The following is a 21207-nucleotide window of genomic DNA, read 5'->3' as shown; positions in this document are numbered from 1 at the left end:
TCTCAACTCATCTAACCAGGTAGGCTTTTTGCATGGATGTGGGGTTTTCGAGGCTTGTGAATTAGATAGAAGGCTGGCTTGGCAAATGATAAGGGAAAATGAGAAGAAAACACTAAGCGAGACAAAGGCATTGGGGTTGGGAGTCAAACATGAGGTGGTGACTCCAGTGGGTCTGTCCTTGTGGGCGAAGTCACCCACCAGCAGAGGCACCTGGACTCAGTTCAATCCATCAAAGCAGGGACATAATCTGTAGTTGGGGGCTTCCCTGGTGGCTCAGTGGTAAAGAATCAACTTGCAATGCAGGAGATGCAGATTCAATTCCCAGGTCAGGAAGATTCCCTGGAGAAGGAAATGGCAACCATCTTGCCTGGAGAATCCCATGGACAGAGTAGCCTGCTGGTTATAATCCATGGGGTCACAAAGAGTCTCACAGGATGCAGGGACTTAACAACAACAGCAACATGCGGTTTGGAAACGTGCTTGTGAAGATTATCTTGGGTTGTTCAGTAGGACTAACGTCTAAGAGGTAAATCCTCAGAAGGCCTGGGGTCAGTTGTCTCAGTCAAGTTCAGGAAGCCTATGGTCTTTTTTAAGATTGATTAAGTAAGTCAGGCACAGAAAGACAAATACCATGAGACATGGCTTACATGTGGAGTCTAAAGCGTTCAGATGAACATATTTACAAAACCTAAATAGAGTCACATATGTGGAAAACAAGCTGATGGAGACCAGGGGATAAATGGGGAGATTGGGATTGATAAATACACACGATTATTAAATAGATAACTAATAAGAACCTACTGTTTAGCCCAGGAAACCCTATCCAACACTCCATAAGGGGCCAACTGGGAAAAGGATCTAAAAAAAAGAGCAGATATATATTTATGGTTCACTTTGTTGTATACCTGAAACGAACACAACATTGTAAACAAACTATACTTCAGTAAAAAACATATACTTCAAAAAAAGATTGATTAATCTTTTCAAAAAGACATGCATAAAAAAGGACAAAGCAGAAACTGGAACCACTGCGTGTTAAGTACTAGAGCCTCCTCACCATCTGGGGACAAGTGAGTATAAATAGGGCTTCCCTGGTGGCTCAGTGGTAAAGAACCTGCCTTCCAATACAGGAGACACAGGAGATATGGTTTTGATCCTTGGCAGGAGAAGATTCTCCTAGAGGAGGGTATGGCAACCCACTCAAGTATTCTTGCTTGGGAATCCCATGGACAGAGGAGCCTGGAGGGCTATAGTCCATGGGGTTGCAAAGAGTTGGACATGACTGAAGTGACTTAGCACACATGTTAAGTATGAGTATAAATAAGACCTGGCCTGTGTGTTCATGAATTTCACAGAATAGTCCTAGAGAAAGACATGGATGAGGGTTGTGTTCTTTGCCCCCATGCAGGAAGAAGGCTTGGTCTGATGTGCTTCTAGTAAACTTGCTCAGCTTAGGGAGACTCTGACACCCTTAGGGGCTCTGACATCCCTTAGGCCTGTATCTTTGTCCAGTAAATGGTGTGTGTGGCTGCTGATGGGTGGGGACAGGTCTGCTGAGTAAGCTGAAGTGCTGTGTGCAGGGAATCACAGATGTGACTCATTTTGGACCTAAAGTCAGGAGAACTGCAATTTGGTTTCCTCGCTCCTGATTCAGATGTTATATTTTGTTGTGGTTTGGAACCCCCCTAAACCTCCAGGAGACAGTACCTGGCTCCTGCTCAGGGTTCCCAAAATGCCCCGTCCTTCACATTTTCAGGAGAATGATGTGAAAGTCTGTAGAAACTCTCCTCTCTCTCCTGCAGTTTTTCTCACTAATTAATTGGGGGTTGAGCATTTTACCTCTGGACAAAGTTTTAGTGTTTTGTGAGACAAAAATCCTAAATTGAAGTGGAAATATTTTTCTATCATGGGAAATGACTCAGGATGCAATCAGAACGTGTTTTGCTGATGGCAAGATTGGCAAACCTTGGCTCAGTGAAAAGTACGTGGTTTTTGCTCAGTGACGAAGCTGGCAAAAAGTCAAATGTTCCCGTTTCTCTCCACATGGGTGATTTTTGAGTATTTGCACTCTCCACTCTCTGTGTGCGCTCTGTTTTCCTCTGGGGCTATAATTAGACCAACAGGGGTGAATATTTTAGCAGAAACATAAAGATTTGGGAAGATAAGAACTGCAGGATTGCACAAATCTAAATCTGGACTCATTTCTTAGTACACTGCCTTCCTCTTCCCACCCTTGTTACATTTTTAAAATGTGAACTTTTTGGTAGATTTATATAAGCTAACACCTACCTACTGCTCTCTGAACACAACAGCTAATTTGAGCACTTGGCTGAAAGGGTCTGGTGACATCTAATGCCAACTGATCCTGTCTAAAAGCCAGTTGCTGGGCTTCCCTGGTGACTCAGCGGTAAAGAATCCACCCGCCAATGCAGGAGACATAGGTTCAATCCTTGTTCCCAGAAGAGCCCACATGAGGCCAAGCAACTAAGCCCGTGTACCACAACTACTGAGCCTGAGCTCCAGAGCCTGGGAGCCGCGACTGCTGAGCCCACGTGCCCGAGAGCCTGTGCTCCACGACGAGGGAAGCCACCCCAATGAGAAGCCTGCACACCGCAACTAGAGAGTGGCCCCTGCTTGCTGTACCTAGAGAAAAGCCTGAGCAGCAATGAAGGCTCAGCACAGCCAAAAGTGAGTAAATTACTAAATAAATAAAAAATTTTAAAAGCCAGTTGCTATCCCAATTGGTGGGACATCAGGCAGGCGAAAATATTAGTGCTACAACTGCCCAAACTTATCAAGAAAAATTAGGAGTCTTCTTAATTCAAACAGTTGCTAACTAGTTGGCCTTTCTCAACTTGAAGAAATCATACAGCAAATGAAAGCATCAGAACTATCCGAAGCATATCTCCCAAAAGTAGTTTATATTTCATTTGTGTGTTGAAGTAATGTTAGGTGGAATTATTTGCCTAGCAAAACCCACTAGTTTTAGAAGGTGGTTTGTGTACTGCAGCAATTTAAAGTGGTATTCTTTTTCAGGCCCGTCAACAAGAGAGCTGACATTTAGTTAGAAGTATCCGACTTTGAAAATTATTGCACCCTGTGACATGATGTGGAAAAACGACTAGTCTGGACTCTAGTCTGTCTGCTCTTTCCTTAGGAACTGCTGATTAGGGAGGTTTCCTTTCCAAGTCTATTTCTGACTTCAGCCATTGTTCACATTAGAAATAAAGAAAAATAAGAGAAGCTTGATCCCTGGTTGTTGAGATGTTCAAAATAGTGTAAGTACCTGTGTGTGTGTGTGTGTGTGAGAGAGAGAGAGAGAGAGAGAGTATGTGTACAAGATAAGTATCCTCAGAGTCTGTTATGGCATACTATGGATTGGGGTTTCTGGAATCTTCCACCTTCCAGAAATACTTTAAGATATTTACGTAGTCTTTCCATCACTCCTGCCAGGCTTTCTAGCCTTAAAGAGGAGTATCGTTCAAAAGAAAAGTTCCTATGGCTGCATCTTTTCCAGACTGTGTGTGTGAAAATTAATATGATGCTAACTCCTTAAAGAAATTTTATATATCCAAGTTACTTTTGAAGTAAAACTTGGGGTAGTTCTTTTTGCCATCAAAGATGAGAGATGTTTGCCCTCCTAATTTCTTGCTTGTCTTCTTTCTTATACATCCCTGAGATTCTCATCAGCCTCTGTTTCCATCGAAGGAAACGGCAACCCACTCCAGTGTTCTTGCCTGGAGAATCCCAGGGACGGGGGAGCCTGGTGGGCTATCATCTATGGGGTCGCACAGAGTCGGACACGACTGAAGCGACTTAGCAGCAGCTGTTTCCACCAGCTACGCAAACAACAAGGATGAGAATCAAGTATGTTAGTGTTGTTTGTCGCTCAGACGTGTCTGACTCTTTGCGACCCCATGGACTGTAGCCCCCCATGCTCCTCTGTTCATGGGATTCTCCAGGCAAGAATACTGGAGTGGGTAGCCATTCCCTTCCCCTGGAGACCTTCCTGACCCAGGGATTGAACCTAGGTCTCCTGCATTGCTGCAGATTCTTTACCATCTGAGCCACCAGGGAAGCCCAAGGATGAGAATCTTAGGGGTCAAAATGTAACTCAGATGGCTTCCCCATCCAAATTCAGAACCAGCTGAGAACTAAGAACCAGCAGTCAGAGATACAAAGTCACCTCGTTACTGATGAAGCCAGTTGGGTGATGTGGCTCTTAACTTGTAGAGGAAAGGGCTTGTGGACACATCCCACTTGGATTGAGGGTTGAAGCCCTTGGTTCTGTCAGCCCCAACATCTCCAAGCTGCCACCACCAACCAAGTGTGATTACAGAGCAGAGAGAGGACCAGCATCACACCCTTTGCAGTCGGGCAGGTTCCCTGGAGGACAAGCATCATCACCTGATGCTGAGTGAGGTGGGGGAACAGGGAAGAAGGACAGGGAGGGTGAGTCCTGCTTAAGGGCCTCTTTGTGCAAGCTGAAGAGTGGGGAATAAATATTCCTCTCTAACAGCAAGAGGAATTGATCAGTCCTTTGAACTGAAATATTCAGGAAGAGTGATTTATGCTGAGACTTGGCTCTGAAGTGCATTTCTCTCTGGTAGGATGTTTTCTTTGGTCCCAGCAGTCTTGTTTGCACCTGGTGGCCAGTGTGGTTGTTAGCAGAGCTCCTTTGAATCTCAGACCTGTCCCAGTGTGGGTGAGAAATCCCACAGTGCCCACAGCTTTGGGGATGAAGGGGTCAATAGATTACATCTCCTTGGACAGCCTGACAGTAAGCTCTGGCTTGTATTGTTCTTGGAGTTCGCGATTGTTTTCCAGGACATCCATGTGGTGGAATTTCATAATAGTGAGAACTGAAACCCTTCCCCAGCATGAACAATACTGACAGTGTTGTCAGTATACAGCCAGGCGGCACCACCACTTCCCGTGTGACTTGGGTGAAGACCTTTCCAGATTGTCTACCATGTCCCACTGGATCAGCATTTTTTTCATTTCAGGGATGGGTGATTTAAAGGGAATTTCCTCCCTTTCCACAAGCACAGCTGCAGCATTTATTGACAGGTTTTGTCTTTTATGACATAGGGATTAGGATGGTATTAAGTCTCCAGAGAGCATGGCATTCCTGGTGGAAGGAATATAAGAAATAAACTGAGGAGTGGGGGTGGGGGAAAGTAGACCCCAAGATGACTTTATGGGTTGTCCTGGAAAAGTGACATTTAAGCCAGGATAGAGAATCCCACCGCAGCCTGGGAAGAAAGATAATGTTAGAGTAAGAAATAAGAAGGAAGGAGAAATAAAGATGGGATATGTGTCCTGAAGGAATCACACGAGTTCCTTGGTCAGCAGCAGCAGACTGGGAGCAAGGCTGCTGAGTCCAGACCCGTGCCTCTCCCGTGCCTGCATGGCCATGGGACCCCTGGCTGCTGCACTGTCACCGCAGTTCATGAATATGGTTCACCTTTGGGAGTTAGCACAGGCTGGGGAACAGATCACTGGTTAGAGAGAACTGGTTCAAAAGACCTAGGTTCAAATCCTGATTCTCCCTTCTGAATTGCTTCATGTTTATAAGATAAGGACAGTGAGGTAAGCCTCACTAGGGACAGGTAAGTTAAATGTGATGCATTTTCTAGCACAGTGCCTAGTTACTCTGTCTTGAATTATAAAATGGAGCCTTCAAAGATCCTTTTTTTTTTAAACTTTTTTTATGTAGTAAAAGTCACATAAAATATTATTTTCACCATATTTAACTGTACAGCTCAATGGCACTAAGTACATTCACATGGTTGTACAACTCTCATCATCATCCACCTCCTGAATTTTTCACCTTTCTAAACTGAAATTCTGTCCCCGTTAACCACTAAATCTCCCTTTCTACTCCCTACCCCTTCATCCCACAGCCCCTGGCATCCACCAGTATACTTTCTGACTCTATGAATTTGACTATTCTAGTACCTCATATAAGTGGAATCGAACAGTATTTGTCTGCACCTACAAGACTGAAGGCAGGAGAAGGGGATGACAGAGGACGAGATGGTTGGATGGCATCACTGACCCGATAGACATGAGTTTGAGCAAGATCTGGGAGTTGGTGATGGCAAGGAAGCCTGGTCTGCTTCAGTCCATGGGGTCGCAAAGAGTCGGACACAACTGAGTGACTGAACTGATTGTATATTGGAATGCAGTTTTAAGATTACCTTAATATATGTCCCACAGATTGTGCTTTCTCTCCCCGCCCCCCATGCTATACAGTAGGTTCTCATTAGTTGTCTGTTTTTACACAGTAGTGTATATGTGTCAGTCCCAATCTCCCAATCTATCCCCTCCCTTTCCCCCACCCTTGGTGTCCATATGTTTGTTCTCTATGTCTGAGTCTCTATTTCTGTTTTGCAGATAGATTCATTTGGACCTAGAGAGTCATACAGAGTGAAGTAAGTCAGAAAAAGAAAAATGCTTATTGTATATTAATGTATATATGTGGGTTCAAACATCCTTGATGGTTCTGTTTCATGGATCTTTGGAAGCTGAGGAAGGTGGTTGGTGGGATAGTTCTTTTTAGTTATTTCCATCAGGTACATGAAGAGCAATTTCTATGGGAGCCTCTCACTGGGGTCTGCTAGATTAGATTAATTATTTGCTGTGGATTAAATTGAATGTTAATTATGGGTTCAGATAAGATCCTGGAGTGTTTATCCAAGGCAAAGTTAAGACTTTACTTTTTTCTAATGGTTCTGATAGAGAAAGGGGAAGGTTATTCTCGGAGCATGAAAAAGGTCTAAATAGCCACAGCTGGTTTAATTACAACTAGGAAGAGATCAGAGGAAAGAAAAGAGATGAGGTATATGATCCCATGATATGCTAATTAGAGATTTTCATATATGTTGCTTTGCAAAATACTATGATATCATGTACTTTGGCAAAGACCTTGAAGAGGAAAATTGCACTTTTTTTTTTTTTAATGAGTTCCTACTTTCTCTGAAGATAGTAACTTTTCAAACCACACTGGTCAGGCTGAAAAAAAGTGACTTTTCTGCAGTTGTTCTGCAGTCAGGTCTTTGCCATCATGGTGACTGAAGTGAAAGTGCTGATTAAGGGCTCTGCAGGAAGGTGACATGTGCAGAATCGTAATAGGAAGGTGGCAGCGATTCAACCGTTGGGTCATTTACTTTGGCAACGGTCATTAGCAGGTGACAGGACTGCGGGGGAGGGGACATCCCAATTATGTTCCACAGCCTTTCCTTGTTTCTCCAGTTCTACTCCTTACGTCAGTTTGCTTTTTTTACTCTAGTTGTTTGCCTATCTCTCCAGTAAGATTTTAAGCTGTGTCAGGACTTAAATGAGACATGTATTCATCAGTGAATCCCTTAGCATTTCGCACAATACTTTGCAGTAATAGTTGCTTAATAAAGGCGGGTTGAATTGAATTTTCAAATATCTGGTACCCTGTCAATGTATTCCATGGTTCAGTTGGCGACAAGCGCAGGAGAGACATGAGGTGGGCTTTGTACTTGGCCTGAGAGAGTTTGAAATGAACTTTTGTTTCAGTCTATGGATTCTTATTTTGCATTTGACTGAGTTGTTTGAATGCACTTCCGGTCAGGAGCTGAGGCTGGTACCCAAATCAGTTTGATAGTGAAAAGGCCCCAAGAGAAGGAATCAAAAGAGTTGAAATCAGCTGATAACTGATTCTAATTCTGGACACCTCTTGGTAACAGTAAAAGCTTCTTGATAACTCCAGTCTCACAAAATGCGTTTTAATCCCCTTTATTTTTTTGTCTTCTCATAGGAGAGATGAATTTCGGTCACTTTGCTATGTTATGTGGAAAGATCATTTATGCTTTTTACCATGATAGCAAGATTAGCTCTTGGCCCTTAGTGAGGCTGGGCTGAATCATCTGTTGGTTTTTTTCCCATGAACTGGTCAACTGCAGAGTTAGGACCCATCAACACAGATTCAACTTTGAGGCTTGGTCATCAGTACATGTCTGATTAATTTCCTTTACTCTCACATTTGTCAGAGACAAAGCATTTCTCTTGATTGAAAACATTCCCCTCCTCCTTCATTGGGGCTGACTGATCGGTGGCCGAACAGAAGTCATTTCTTCTGGCCCCCAATTAATGGGAATTCCACTGCAGATGCTCCCACTGGAAGCATCAGCTTTGTTAGACTCATGCAAGGAGGGAAAAGATCAGGTTTCTTCTTTTCTGCACAGGCCTTAACAGCTTTTTCAGAATCTTCATCCTTTTCCCCTTCTCCCCTCAGCCAGCCAGGAGAGCTGGTGACAAGGCATTGATTTTGAACTGGGGGATGGGATTGAAGGCTGCTCCTGCTTCTTCCACAGTCAATGCATTAATAAACAGCTCAGAAAATAACATGTCAGCTCAGATTTCCTCTCTCAGCGGTGAATAACATTTCAGAACCCTTTGGAGGTGCTCACGAATGCAGTGCATTATTTGTGATAGGTCCCTCCTTCCCTCCCCAGCATGTGAATTCATTTCCTCTTCCTTTTCCTAAGCCAGCGTGGTAATGTTTCCTGCTTGCCCGAGCATCATTCTCTAAGGGAGGGATCAAATCTTTGTCCTTGTGTTTTAGCTCCACACTATGAATGCTTGAGGGAACCATTGAACAGGACTCTGAATTTTAACCATTTAAAAGTTGGGAGAAGGTAGGATGAATTGAGAGAGTAGAACTGCCTTATACGCGCTGCCCATGTGTAAAATAGATAGCTAGAGGGAAACTTCTCTATAGCCCAAGGAGACCAGCTTGGTTCTCTGTGATGACCTAGTGGGATGGAATAGGGGTGGGTGGGAGGGATGCTTAAGAAGGAGGGAGGCTTAAGAGGGAGGGGATGTATGTATACATATAGCTGATTCACATTGTTGTAAGCAGAAATTAATACATTGTAAAGCAATTATTATCCAATTAAAAAATAAATTTTTTTAAAAGTTGGGACAAAATGATGAAAATCACATTCAACCCAGCTTTTTTCTAAATGATAAATTACCTAATAGTTATCTTAGCTCCTAATATTAAGTAACTACTTACACATCAAGCTGGGTCTGTTGCCTGCTACTGATGCTGAAACCAGAAGTATTGAAAGTAATGATTATTACTTTATATGAAAAATTAAGCTTGAGATCAGAGTTGAGGTCAATGTATAATAATCATAGCTCACATTTATCAAGTGATTATGTGTTAGGTACTTGGTAATTACTCTATGTGCATTATCTTGTGCAATTCCAACAATGTCCCTAAGAGGTAGGTGCTATTACTATTATTATTTTGCAGTTGAGGCAACTCTGGGTTAGAGTTTTAAGTAACTGGACCCAAGGTTGCATAGCCAGGACATAGAGAGGGTGGTACTCCAGCTGCTGTCCACTTGCTCCCAATAAGTACAGTAAGCCAAGCACTGTCCTATTTTCAGATAGATTGTGAGAGGTTGAAACTTAAGAATCTGCCTGCCAAGCAGGAGACCCAGGTTTGATCCCTGGGTCAGGAAGATCCCTGGAGAAGGAAATGCCAACACACTCCAGTATTCTTATCCAGAAAATCCCATAGACAGAGAAGCCTGGTGGACTACAGTCCATGGGGTCACAAAGAGTATAAACTTACACCTGTTGGCTACTAACTGGTTAATATCAGTTTCTGGGACACAGTTTTCTCAATAGGTGTCACTGGCATGAGGATTACTCTACTTCTCTTAACATTTGCTTTTATTTAAATTCTAGGATATTGGCAAATACACGCATTTCAGTCAAAGGGTAGGTGATTGGTTTAACAGAAGAGGACTATGTCACTTCCTGGAAGGAAGGGTGGAGACTTAAGATTGGTCTTAAAGAATGGGCAGGATTCAGAATGATTAAAAAGAAGTGATAGGGGCTTTCCGATTGGTTCAGTGGTTAAGACTTTGCCTTCCAAAGAAGGGGGTGCAGGTTTGATCCTGGGTCAGGGAGCTAAGTTCTCACATGCCTCATGGCCAAAAAACCTAAACATAAAACTGAAGCAACATGGTAACAAATTCAATCAAGCCTTTAAAAATGGCCCACATCACAAAAAATCTAAATAAATAAATAAAAGGAATGATGATGGTGAGTTATCTGCTACCACGTGGTAGAGTCTGGATAAACTGGGTCTTTTCAACATAGTCTTCAAAAGACAGAAGATGGTTTTCTTCTTAAGTGAATGGAAAGCATTTTTCATTTAATCCATTGTAATGCATTTACTGTCATTTTTGTCCGTGGCCCTTTCCAGTGCTGCAGTTTTATACAGTATGTGGTGATCATGTGTCAGCTTTTGGCTTCAAACATTTAAACTCTTTCCTAGTGAAGAGGCCTTCATTGTGCAGATCTTGGTGGGAGGGAGGGCCAAGAACCCCAGCAGAAGCTGCAGAAGGGGACAAAGTTCCCCTATCCTTGCTTCTTGACATTGACCACAACATGAACTTGGCCAGTCAGATGCTCCTGGCTAATACTGTGAAACTGTCTGCGGAAATTTACAGCAGTGATGAGTGCCCAGGGTGGGGGTGGAGGCAGGGAGGGTGGTCATCAGTTCTGGAGCCCTAAACAGATTTTCTGGTGCAAATATGGATGGATTCCGGGCTCTCAAGCTTGTTCTGTTTCCTGTCTATATCCTTAGTGCATTCTTGAGACTTCCCAGAATTTTCTTTTCTGCTACCCAGTATTTCACAGATACATTTATTTAATATCAGCATTATTGAAATATTATTTATATACCATACAATTCTCACAATTGGCTTTTTATACATGTAATTACAAGTTGCAACTGGCACAAATCCCCTTTAAGAAATGTACAACTGGATTTTCAATATAGAATGATTAAAAAAAATTAATACAAAATACATTACAGAAAATTTGTGAAACAAAAAAGAATGATCTATAACCTACCATTCTAATATAATTATTATGTTTGTGGCTTTTATATTCCCTTTTTAAAACTATACACATTCCTAGTTATCCTCATGTCTCATCCAGCTTACTTGACCACAGCTCTCCCAGGGAACACAGCTGTTCACAAGATTCTGGGGGATCTATTTTAAAAATGTTGAAAATGAAGGACCAAGGTTGATCTGCTCCCTTGCCCAATTAGCTTTCATTGAGAAAACTGGCAGCCTACTTTCAGAAAAGTTTTGTTCACAGATAAAGGAAAAGTTGTGTGCAGAGAAGTCTTCAACTACACAAGGATGAAAATGAAAATTAGGGAAGGTGGGTTTCTAAAAGAAAAGGTGGGTTTCTAAGGGAGAAGGTGTGTGACAAAAGCCTGGTCATGACTTATTCGGATGCGTCCATTCAAATCAGATGATCACAATTACACTAAATGGTGCAGATATGCATCCACGGGCTGGGTATAGAAGATAAAGAATCTTTGAGCAATGAACTTGCTTGCTGGTCCAGTGGCTAAGACTCTGTGATCAGAGTCAGGGAACGAGATCCCACATGCCATAACTAAGAGTTCACAGCTGCAACTCAAAATTCTGTGCAGAGCAGCCAGGACCTGGCACAGCCAAATAAACAAATAACTATAAACATTTAAAAATAGTCACTGAGCAGAGTCTCTTCTCTTAAAGATAATAATCAAGGTGGCACGATGAGACATAACCCTGGACAACTGAAGGACATACAATACAGTGCACAGGCATTTGTAAGAGCAGTGAAAGTCGGTGCCAGTGAGATTTATGACTTACAGTTCTCAGGGAGGGCTGCTTGGACATGAGGCCCTTCAGATACACCTGGAAGAACTGGCAAGATTTGGGAGGATGGAGAGAAAGAGGAAGGGCAAGTCGAGGAGCCAATTATAGCAGAGATGCAAAGATGTGCTGCCTTATAAAAGGCTGCTTGGGGCTTCCCACGTGGCTCAGTGGTAAAGAATCCACCTGCCAGTCCAGGAGACACAGGAGACATAGGTTTAATCCCTGGGTGGGGAAGATCCCCTGAAGAAGGAAATGGCAACCCACTCCGGTATTCTTGCCTGGAGAATTCCACAACAGAGGAGCCTGGTGGACTGCAGTCCATGAGGTCGCAGAGAGTCGGACACGATGGAGCACACACAGGGGTGGCATCTCCCAGCCCAGCTTCAGTTGTAGAGCATCAGGGCTTGAGTCAGGGGTTCTTATACTTTAGGGTCCTGAGACCCCTTGACACTTTTAAAAATTACTTAACATGTCAAAGAATTTTTGTATATGTGAGTAATTTCTATCCACATTTACTAGATTTGAAATTAAAAATGAGATATTGGAAAGATTTATTACTTGACTTAATAATAGCATACTCTTATAAGTCAATATAAGTAACATTTTGGGGAAAAATAATTCTATTTTCTAAAACAAAACATTTTAGTAAGAAGAGTGGCATTGTTTTTACAAATCTTAGTAGAAGACAGCTGGTTTCTTTTATCTGCTTCTTCATTCAATCTGTTGCAGTTTTTTGTTTTGGTCAAAATAGCTGGAGGAAATCTGGCCTCACCTAGATTTATTAGAAAGGGTAGAAGTATTTGAATAGCATTTTCAGATCCTTGTGAATATTCTTTGATACTACACTAGAATTTGACAAGAAGTAATTTCTTAAAGGTTGGTTGCAGTTGTGGAATTTGAAACCTTATCAATGAATTTTGCCATGTTGTAATCCATTGGTCTCTTGTGCACTGAGGTTGGGTCTTTAACCTGTGTGTGGTTTTGTAACTTCATTCATTGGTCATTGAAAAATATTGGTTCAGTGAGTTGTACAGATCTTCCAAATGCTGCCATATTCCCTTAAAAAGCATCAAAAGATTACATCGGGTACATGTCCCTCCATCTCATTAACAAGGTCTCTAAATACTGGGAAGTTCTCAAGCTCATGGTGGCAGATAGAGATTTTTATCATTGGCAGATAGTTCTGTAAGTATTATTCCTTGAAGTGACAAGGTCATATCATTCTTGACATGAGAGACAATGCCTCACAAATACCTGAGTCTGAAGGACCATTGTTTGCTGGTCAACAGTCCTTTCAGGTAAAAGTCTATTCCATGAAAAAAGAGCCTTGTTTGGCTCACAATTGAGATGATTGCACTTTGGTTTTCTTCCTTAGGCAGCAGAAGTGCCATATGTATACTTCTTGTCTTGTCATGCTAAATATTGTTCATTTATGCTAAATATTGTTCAATACACTAAAGGTGTTCATTCAAGAATTGAGGTTTAATAATACTAATAATTGACCTCATCACATCAAGGACATTCTTAAGTTCTTATATGGCACTGACTTTTTTCAGTGACAGTGAAGACTCCCAGGAAAGATCACCAGCGCCACTGGAGTCTTGATTCATGTACAGGAATTCAACCCACCTCTGCTGTTACACTATCAGTGCAAATATCAGGATGAAAATGGCAAATAATGCCTCATGTTATAATGAAAATCGTTTTGGCCTCATCACCCCCCTGAAATGGTCTTGGAGACCTCAGGGCTCTGTAGAACACACTTTGAGAACTACTGACTTAGCTTTATTAAGTGTATCTTATGCACCAGGCACTTCTCTGTGATTTAAACATATTAAATTATTTAGTTCTCACGATGATTCTCTTTAGGAGGCGATATTACTCTCCCACTTTACCCAGGAGGACACTGAGGTCCAGAGGTTACCTGTCCAAGGTCTCACAGGTGGGACGCAGCAGAGGCCTCATCTGGCTTCCATCCAGGGGTATCTGAGCCTTGCTTCTGAGATGGGCTGGATAACTGTCATTTGCATGGAGCCCAGGGCTGGTGGCTGCAGCTCCAGTCCACATTCATAGTAAATGTGCGATCAGTGTAGTCAGTAATCTATAATCAGCCAGTGTCCTGCTAGGAAAGACGAACCGCAGACAAAAGCATTGGCTTTGGGGATTCTTATGAGTTCCTTGTGCTAGAGACCTCCACTGCCTTCAGCATCCACCTGCCCTTTCCCTACCCTTGGTGATTTGCAGTCCCAAGATAATGTGCACTTCTACAAGCCTGGTTCAGCCTGGAGGGAAGGAGAAGGGCCTTGTGGAGAAAGCTTCCTGAGGACCTTTGGAGTGGGGAATGCTGTCAGCCAGCCTGTGATATGTGTCCCCCAACCTCAGCATTCTCCATCCCTCTGGTTTCCTACTCCATCTTCTGCTTGGAGCCAAGAGCCAGGGTGTTCCCTGATGGAGCTGCCCATGATGGGGAGAAAGTGGGGTGTGGGTCTGGAAGGTGGATGGGGAAGAGTTCCTTGATAGGCATGTTTTGTATTTCAACTTGGTTTACATCTTATGCTTTATTCAAACAGCTGGAAGATATACTATTTGTCCACACCAGTGTTGGGGATGTATTTCAGACATGATGATGCTTCTCAGGGGCCTGTCAAGGCAAACAGAGCTTCTCCTACAGGGCTGCCTTTAGTTCCTGCTTTACAGGGTTTGGAACAATCCTCCTGCCCCTGGGAACCATAGCCCACTCTGTGTGTATGTGTGTGTTAGTTGCTCAGTCATGTCCAACTCTTTGTGACCCCATGGACCCAGCCCATCAGGCTCCGCTGTCCATGGGATTCTCCAGGCAAGAATACTGGAAGGGATTGCCATTTCCTTCTCCAGGGGATCTTCCCAACCCAGGGATTGAACCTTGGTCCCCTGCATTGGCACGCAGATTATTTACCAAATTCTGAGCCACCAGGGAAGCCCAGCCCATTCTGTACCCCTTCCCCCTCTCCCCAACTGACTCTGTGTCAGGGACTCTCCACCTGAAGTTCCTAAATGGCAGTGGAGGCTGGTACTTTTTTTCTGATCCTGGCATCATGCCTCCATTTGTCTGAGATCTCGGTAAGTCTCTCTCTCCAGATGATTTCAGGATCTCAGTCTCAAATATTTCCTGCTTGTTCCCCAGCTCCCTCAGCCTTCCTGGTGGTGCCCATGACTCACTGGTTAACAACATCTGTCCTCTCTGAAGGTAAACACATTGATTAATTCAGTTCAGTTCAATTCAGTTCAGTCACTCAGTGGTGTCCGACTCTTTGCGACCCCATGAATCACAGCACGCCAGGCCTCTCTGTCCATCACCAACTCCTGGAGTTCACTCAAACTCATGTCCATCGAGTTGGTGATGCCATCCAACCACCTCATCCTCTGTCGTCCCCTTCTCCTCCTGCCCCCAATCCCTCCCAGAATCAGGGTCTTTTCCAATGCTAGTAAATAGTTTAAATAATTGAATAAAGGTGGGAGGAGCAGAATTGAAGCACTTTTATGGATGGACCCAGAGCTGAGACATCTCTGTTGTTAGCTAGACACACCATTTGAAGGTCACTGCGGTGGTTAATCTTGAGTTAATTTGGCCGGACTATGGTGCAAAGTTGTTAGGTCAAACACTAGTTATATATTTTGCTGTGAGGGTCCTGAGGGTTCTTTTTAGATGCGATTAACATTGAAATCAGTAGACTTTAAGTAAACTAAATTAGCCTTCATAACGTGGGTGGATCTCATCCAATCAGTTGAAGGCCTTAAGAGAAAAGATTGAGGTCTCTCAAGGAGGAAGAATTTCTGCCTTCAGTCTGCCTTTGGACTTGTGTTGCAATATCAGTTCTTCCCTGAGTCTTCTGTCCTGTAAATTTAAGAATTGACATCCTCCACAATCACAGGAGTCAATTCCTTAAAATAATTCTCTCTCCCTCTCTCTCTCCATAAACATATATACATGGACACATTCTATTGGTTCTGCTGGTTTCTCTGAACCCTAACTTAAGTGCACTGGAATCTAAGCTTACTGGGAAACTACTATTTGGTTCTCACAACAACTCTCTTTAGGTTAAAAAATTATGCACATCTTTTAAGGAATTGTAGTGATGAGTTTAATATTTCAAGCCCATGGCAGCATATTAGAATCAACGGGGGAGACTAAAAATTCTGATGCCTAGGCCCCACACCAGAAAATGAAGAATCTCTAGTGTTTGATCCAGGACTGGGGTTTTAAAAGCTCCAGGGCTATCCAAGTGCAAAGCCAGGGTCAAGGACCAGTGAATTTTCCAGAGGGAAAGGCAGTGCTGAGAAAGCACAAAGACAGTCTTTCTTCCTGGGGCATCAAATGCAGCCACCTATAAGGGACAAATTAACCAGGAACAATATTCATGCTGATTACACCTCTTCACCCCTGGCATTCACCGCCAGCTCAATGGAACGTTCAGTTTCCAGAAACCTATAATTTATGGAATTCTTTGAAGATGCCTCTGTGAATAATGCATGTCTATCCACCGTCCATCAAATGATTTTGTCATTCCAAGTGGGTATGGCCAATATGAATAGTCAGAATTGAGCTCCTGCTGGACTTGAAGGAGGATCACCCTTCTATTCATAATTACCTTATGTCATTGGGAAAAAAAGAGCTCTGCCCTGGATTCACAAAAGACGTTGGTTTGACACGTTACCTTACCTTAAGCATAGGCTACTGTACTGGTTAAAAAAAATAATATCTTTTGAAACTGACTGGAGTTATATTCATTTCCCCCTAAGATAAATAGACTCTGTTGAACATATTCATTTTTTCAAAGACCATTCAGTATCCAGGAACGTGCATCTGATCTTTAGGTGGGTGGTGCTGTCATAGAGAGATGAAGTGAGTGAAGGCAAATTAGTGAAGGTTGTGCCCCAGGACTAACCTCTCCTTGGTCTGAAGGGCTCGCCCATTGTCGCTACCAAGGTTCCCTCTGTGAGATCCTTGGCCTCTGACCCTTGTCCTAATTTATTGAGGTGAAGCTGAGAAGTGGAGCTATTTTTACTTTTGGGCACAATGACAGTCAGCACCACATGGAGAATAAGTGTGCTGGGCAGCAAAGATACAAGGGATGTGAATGTGGGCGTTCATTCTTTACCCATTGCAGTGGCTCCGAGGGGTGTTTCCCATCCCAGCCGGGGTTCCAGGCTGGGAAGGGGTGTGTGCACGATGTGGAGGAACATGCTACTGCGTACCTGCTGCGATGCAACCCCGACCTGTGAAAATGCTACCCTCCACCTGTGACTGTCTGTCATGTGCGACAATGCTACCTCTTTGCAGGGTATGCTTATCATGATGAGCTCATGTCATTCTCATTCTGTTCTAGGAATATCATTGAAAAACTAGGAATATCATTGAAAAAGACCCCTATTCTGGGAAAGATTGAGGGCAGGAGGAGAAGGGGATGACTGAGGATGAGATGGTTGGATGGCATTACCGACTCAATGGACATGAGTTTGAGCAAATTCCAGGTGATGGTGAAGGACAGGGAAGCCTGGTGTGCTGCACTACACGGGGTCACAAAAAGTTGGACAATTCTTAGTGACTGAACTACAACCAAAGAATATCATCCTTTGGGGGCAAAAGAAATCTTGAAGAAATAATGACATCCAGTCTTGTGTCTGTCCTCACACAATTAAGGAATGGCAGCCCTATGGTTGGAACCCAGTCCTAACACCTATTTCAATACTCTTAAAAACCAATGTGATATTTATCTTCTCCTTTTAACCAGGAAAGAGGTAGTGTTTATGTTTGCCTGTGGAAGGAGGAACAGGTCCTCTGAAGAGAGAGAGAGAGAAGTTAGGGGTAGCTGATTTCATCCTTGCTTTGGGTCCTGGGAGCAGGTGGAATTCCAGGGTCTTCTCACCTGTGAGGCTGCCCAAGTGCTCTCAGGGTATCTGGTTCCTGCCTAGCAGGAAAAGTGGGTCTAGGGGTGTTTCTTTCATACTGAACCAGTCCTGGAGGGTCCCTGTGGCTGCTGTGATTAGACATTTTTCCAAAATATAGAAGGAACTTATACAACTTAACATAAAACAAACAATCCAGTTAAAAATTGGCAGAAGACCTGATTAGACATTTTAAAAAAGACAAATAGATGGCCAATAGACAAATGAAAGGATGCTCAGCATCCCTAATCATCAGGGAAAGGTAAATCAAGAGCACAATGCTGTAACACCTCACACCTGTCCAAATGGCTATTATCAAAAAGACAACAAATAACAAATGTTGATGAGGATGTAGAGAAAATGGAACCCTTGTGCACTGTTGATGAGAATGTAAATTGGTACAGCCAGTATGAAAAACAGTATGGAGGTTCCTGAAAAAACTAAAAATAGAACCAGCATATAATTCAGCAGTTCCACTTCTGGCTAGTTTTCCAAAGAAAATACTAATTTGAAGAGCTACATGCATCCCTATGTTCATGGCAGCATTACTTAAAATTGCCGTGCTATGTAAGCAACGTAAGTGTCCATTGATAGACAAATAGAGAAAATTTTATATATATATACATATACATTTGTATATGTATATATATATAAAGGTATGGCTTTAAAGGTGGCACTAGTGTTAAAGAATCCACCTGTCAATTCAGGAGACACAAGAGGCATGGGTTCTATCCATGGGTCAGGAAGATCCCCTGGAGGAGGAATATATATATATAATATTCAGTTCAGTTCAGTTGCTCAGTCATGTCTGACTCTTTGCGACCCCATGGACTGCAGCACACCAGACTTCCCTGTCCATCACCAACTCCAAGAGCTTACTCAAACTCATGTCCATCGAGTCAGTGATGCCATCCAACCATCTCATCCTGTCTTCCCCTTCTCCTCCCACCTTCAATCTTTCCCAGCATCAGGGTTTTCTCCAATGAGTCTGTTCTTCACATCAGGTGGCCAAAGTATATTGGCCAAATATCCTTCCAATGCATATTCAATATTAATTGAATATTCAAGTAATATAGAATATCCAAGTAATGTAGCATATTACTCAGCCATACAAAGAATGAAATCTTGCTATTTTTGACAACATAAATGAACGTAGAGAGTATTAAGGTAAGTCAAATAAGTCCAACAGAGAAGTAAAAATATCATGATTTCACTTACTTGTGGAATCTAAAACAAAACAAATATACATAGCAAAACAGAAACAGATTCATAGACACAGAGAACAAACAGGTGGTTGTCAGAGAAGAGGAGGAGGAAGGGTTGAGTGAAATAGGCGACTGAGACTAAGATGCAAACTTCAGTTACAAAATAAATGAGTCATGGAGATAAAACATACAGTCAATAACATTGTCAAAAAAAAAAATAACATTGTCATAACTTTGTATGGGGCAAATGGTAACTGGAGGTACTGTGGTGATCATTTTGTAATGTATAGAAATAGTGAATCACTATGTTGGAAGTAATTACTTGGAAGTAATACAGCATTGTTGGGCTTCCCAGGCAGCACTAATGGTAAAGAACCTACCTGCCAATGCAGGAGACTTAAGAGACACAGGTTTGATCCCTGGGCTGGGAAGATCACCTGAAGGAGGGCACAGCAACTCATTCCAGTATTCTTGCCTGGAGAATCCCATGGACAGAGGAGCCTGACAGGAGTCGGACACAATTCCAAAGAGTTGGACATGACTGAAGCGAATTAGAAGCACATATTGTGTACGTGGAAGTAACATAGCATTGTAGGTCAGCTACACTTCAATAAAAAGCAAACAAAACAAAACACAGAAAGAGAAAAATAGCCTTAAAAAAGGCAAGAGAAAAAGAAATAAAATGGAAGAATACCTTACTCAACCAGAAATTGAAAAGCAGAAAATACTCTTCCTATCAAAGTAATGAAACTTTCTTCTATTCCTAGTTTTCAAAAAGCTTTTATCATGAATAGATGTTTATTATTAAATGTATCTTGGAAAAAAAGATACATATACATATATACGGATATATATATGCATATATATATTATAAAAACCATAAAAACACTTTAAGAAAACATCAAAATATTAGTGGTGATCATCTTTGGGGAGTGAGATTAATGGTGGTTTTCTTTTCTAATTTTTAACTTGGCTGTATTTCTAAATTTTCTACATTGAAGACATGTTTGGTACCAGAATAAACTCAAATGTGATTAACGTACACAAAAGACCTCCATAGAGATTGTCCCACTAGTTTTCAGTCAGAAGATAGATAAAAGTAGGCAAAGGCTGACGTATTTCCCATCTCCATCTCTTACTCACTCCTTTGTTCAGCATGTATTGAGAGACTCTGTCCCAAGGTTGTACAAGTCCTGGGCACCCAAGGTTGAGCATGCCTTTTGTCTCCCAGCAAGCACTGCTGAGTTCTGAAGGGCAAGGTCAGACATGACTGGGAGATGAAACAGACGAAATGGAGTAGAGGCCCCAGCAAGATAGTAGGAGGGGCGAAATCATGAGAAAGGAGTTTAGAATCAAACCCCTTATCCACCAGAGACATTCAGAGGGCTCAAACAAACCTTGTGCACTCCAGGACCCAGAGACCCCACAGAGATGCAGCCAGAATTGTGTTTGAGTGTCTCCTGTCAAAGTATAGGTCAGCAGTGGCCTGCCTCAGGGGCAGGGGCTCTGGGTGCAGCAGACCTGGGTAAGGCATAAGCCCTCTTGGAGGAGGTCGCCATAAACCCCACCACAGAGCTGCCAGAACTTACACAGGACTGGGGAAACAGACTCTTGGAGGGGACAAATAGAATCTTGTGTGCACCAGGACCCAGGAGAAAGGAGCAGTGACCCCACAAGAGACTGACCCAGCCTTGCCTGTGAGTGTCCGGGAGTCTCTGGCAGAGGCATGATTGACGGTGGTCTGCTGCAGGGTCAGGGGCACTGAGTGTAGCAGTGCTTGCATGGGATCTTTTGAAGGAGGTCACCATTATCTTCATTACCTCCACCCTTGTTTGGCTTCAGGTAAAGCAACAGGGAGGGAACCCACCCTGCCCATAACAGAAAATTGGATTAAAGATTTACTGAGCATGGCCCCGCCCATCAGAATAAGACACAGTTTCCCCCTCAGTCAGTCTCTCCCCTCAGGAAGCTTCCATAAGCCTCTTATCCTTCTCCATCAGAGGGCAGACAGACTGAAAACCACAATCACAGGAAACTAAACAAACTGGTCACATGGAGCACAGCCTTGTCTAACTCAGTGAAACTATGAGCCATGCCATGTAGGGCCACCCAAGATGGACGGGTCATGGTGGAGAGTTCTGACAAAAAGTGGTCCCCTGGAGAAGGGAATGGCAAACCACTTCAGTATTCTTGCCTTGAGAACCTCATGAACAATATGAAAAGGCAAAAAGATAGGACACTGAAAGATGACCTCTCCAGGTTGATAGGTGTCCAATATGCTACTGGAGAAGAGTGGAGAAATAACTCCAGAAAGAATGAAGAGACAGAGCCAAAGCAAAAACAACACCCAGTTGTGGATGTGA

General features: G+C 42.9%; 1 long non-coding RNA gene across 2 annotated transcripts in view; it reads left to right on the top strand.

Moving 5' to 3' along the window:
• Window positions 1-2200: 2200 nt before the first annotated feature.
• LOC147361035 (uncharacterized) overlaps window positions 2201-21207 on the top strand; it is a 90244-nt gene continuing 71237 nt past the window's right edge. Inside the window, exon 1 of one of the 2 annotated variants that reach the window (XR_015138777.1) lies at window positions 2201-2688. This is a non-coding gene — a long non-coding RNA (uncharacterized LOC147361035). The remainder of the gene's footprint in view (window positions 2689-21207) is intronic. The other variant, XR_015138776.1, reaches the window with a different exon arrangement.

Source organism: Bos grunniens, chromosome 13 (assembly GCF_055505025.1).
Source record: "Bos grunniens cultivar Pamir isolate PY7600 chromosome 13, Bosgru_T2T1.0, whole genome shotgun sequence".
NCBI classification, from domain to species: domain Eukaryota; kingdom Metazoa; phylum Chordata; class Mammalia; order Artiodactyla; family Bovidae; genus Bos; species Bos grunniens.
This window is presented reverse-complemented; position numbering and strand designations above follow the sequence as displayed.